The sequence below is a fragment of the Manacus vitellinus genome, unplaced genomic scaffold, assembly GCF_001715985.3.
Source record: "Manacus vitellinus isolate BGI_N305 unplaced genomic scaffold, ASM171598v3 scaffold_35_pilon, whole genome shotgun sequence".
Taxonomy (NCBI): domain Eukaryota; kingdom Metazoa; phylum Chordata; class Aves; order Passeriformes; family Pipridae; genus Manacus; species Manacus vitellinus.
The window spans coordinates 7,525,039-7,527,529 of NW_021940498.1; positions in this window are offsets into that span (position 1 = coordinate 7,525,039).

The window sequence follows — 2,491 nt, forward strand, 5'->3', positions numbered from 1 at the left end:
CAGAGATATAAATATATTGTATATATGAGCACGTCTGCACAGATGTGTGTATAGAAGCATAAATGTATTTGTATATATGTGGATGGAGATCTGTATATACAGGAGGGTGAGTCCCTGTGCTCGGAGACACATATTTGTGTATAGAGGGGTGGAAGTTTGTATATATGTGTGTGTGACTGGAGACACATATATTTATATGTATGTACAGAGAAATGCAAGTGTGTGAGGAGCCATATATATGGTTGTCTATGTAGACAGATAAATGTAGAGATGAGAGGGATGTATATTTACGTATAGGGGTGTATATATTATTCATATAGAAAGGTGTATGTGCTTGTGTAAGTGTTTATGCACATGTGGGTGCATAAATATATGAGCCTTTACGTATATTATGCATGTGTGGGTTTAGACAAACCCAGCCCTGCCAGCTGAGCCCAGGCCAACTTCTTGCACCTTCCCAGTTCCCAGCAGTTCCCATTTCCAGCAGGGAAATGCTGCCCAGTTGCTCAGAGTTGCTCAGAACAACTGGGCTGGTGATTTGTGAGATGGGGCACTAAAGCCTGGAGAGGCAGAGGGGGTCACCCAAGGTGGCACTGTCACTTTGGTGGCAGAGGCACCAGTGGGACCATCCTTGTGTCTCATTCCCGACAGTCCATGTTTAGTACCCAAAAATTCCCAATTTGTCCGCATCATTACACCTCCAGGCTTCCCTAATTGGAGATTTCCCTTAAAACAGCCCAGCCTTGGTCCCCACCAATCAGCCAGGCAATGTTTGGGGACAAGGGTGTGGTGGCTTTGGCCAAGGGAACACACAGAGGTGGAGCATCCCCCCTTCATCCTCGGAAATCTGCTGAGCTGGAGCTTTCGCTTCCCTCCAGCCCAGCTTTGTCCAGCCCTACCAGGGAGCCACAAACCGCCCCCCCCACGGTGAGCAGGACAAACCAAAGAGGAAGGTTTCCAAGGCAGGAAAGCCCCTTCCCTTATCCTATTTGAGGACAGCAGCTGCCAGGATATTTTCCCGCTGTATCCAGCTTGCAGAAGCCCCTTCCTATTAACACAGGGTGTTAATTAGAGCTAATTCCATGGGAGAAGGGCTGGCACGCGATGGTAGGAGAGGGACAAAGTCAGGGGAAGCTCGAGGCTGCTGGGGAGCAGCAACAAGGATTATTTTTAATCTCTTCCCCATCTGGCCACAGAACAGTCCCACTTCTCTTTCCCAACCCTTGCTCCTCCTCCACAGACACCTTAAATCCCTGGGATAAGGGTGATCCCATCCTCCAGAGCACCCCAACACCACGGGCACCCCTTTCCCCCCCTAAAAGTCTCATTTCCCACTGGATTTTGCTATCACTGTTGCCTCAGGGCACCAGGACCACAATCCTGTGGATTTGGGAGGCACCAACCCCCTCTCCCCAGGGGCTGGCAAGGATACCTCTGAGGGTTTTTCGAGGTGAGAAAAGGGATTTTTGGGATAATCCACCCGGCCTGATGATGAGCTGTGTCCACATGTAGGAGTGTCCATGGAGGGGGGGGTGTAGGGGGCCATGTGATGCCCGCAGCGCCATCCCATGCAGCCCAGTGCCCACTCTGCTGTGCCATGGTGCTCTTCCATGTGGCACACCGCCCGCCATGCCATGCCATGTCATGCAGTGCCCACGGTGCCATTCCATGCATCCCAGTGCCATGCCATGCCATGCCCATGGTGTTCTTCCGTGCAGGGCAATTCCCACCCTGCCTTACCGTGCCATGTGACACCCACAGTGCAAATCCATGTGGCACAGTGCCTGCCTTCCCGTGCCATGCAGTGAGATGCCCGTGGTGCTGCTCCATGCAGGGTAGTGCCCATCCTGCTGTGCCAGGTGATGCCCACAGTGCAAAGCCATGTGGCACAGCACCCACCCCACCATGTCATGCCATGCCTACGGTGCCATTCCATGCAGCCCAGTGCCCACCCTGCCATGCCATGTGATGCCCATGGTGCTGTTCCATGCAGGGCAATTCCCACCCTGCCATGCCATGCCATGCCATGCCATGCAGTGCAGTGCTGTGTGGAGCCCAGGGTGCTGTGCCACGCAGTGCCCACGCTGCCACCCCCGTTCCGTTTCCGTTTCCCCGCAGAACTGCTGTTGGCTGGAAAGGGGAAGCGCTCCTTGCTCCGCAGGGCGAGTGCAGCACCCCAGGGGCACAGACCTGCCCTGTGCCAGGCAGGGCAGCAGGTCCCAGCACCTCGTGGTGCCCACTGGCACCCTGTGGCACCCTGGCAGGTAGGATGCTCTCCCAGGTGCCCCAAAGACCCCTTTGCCGGCCACCTTGTCCCCATGTCCTCGGGGGTGAAGCACACAGGCTGGCAGAGGCTCCTGTGGGTGCTGGGTGGGTGCTGCCCCAACCTGGGGTCCTGAGGAAGGTTTGGGGAGTCCTGGGGGAGGTTTATGGGACCCAGGGGATAGGGAATGCCACAGCCCCACAGCGCTTATTGGCTTGGAGGTGGCAG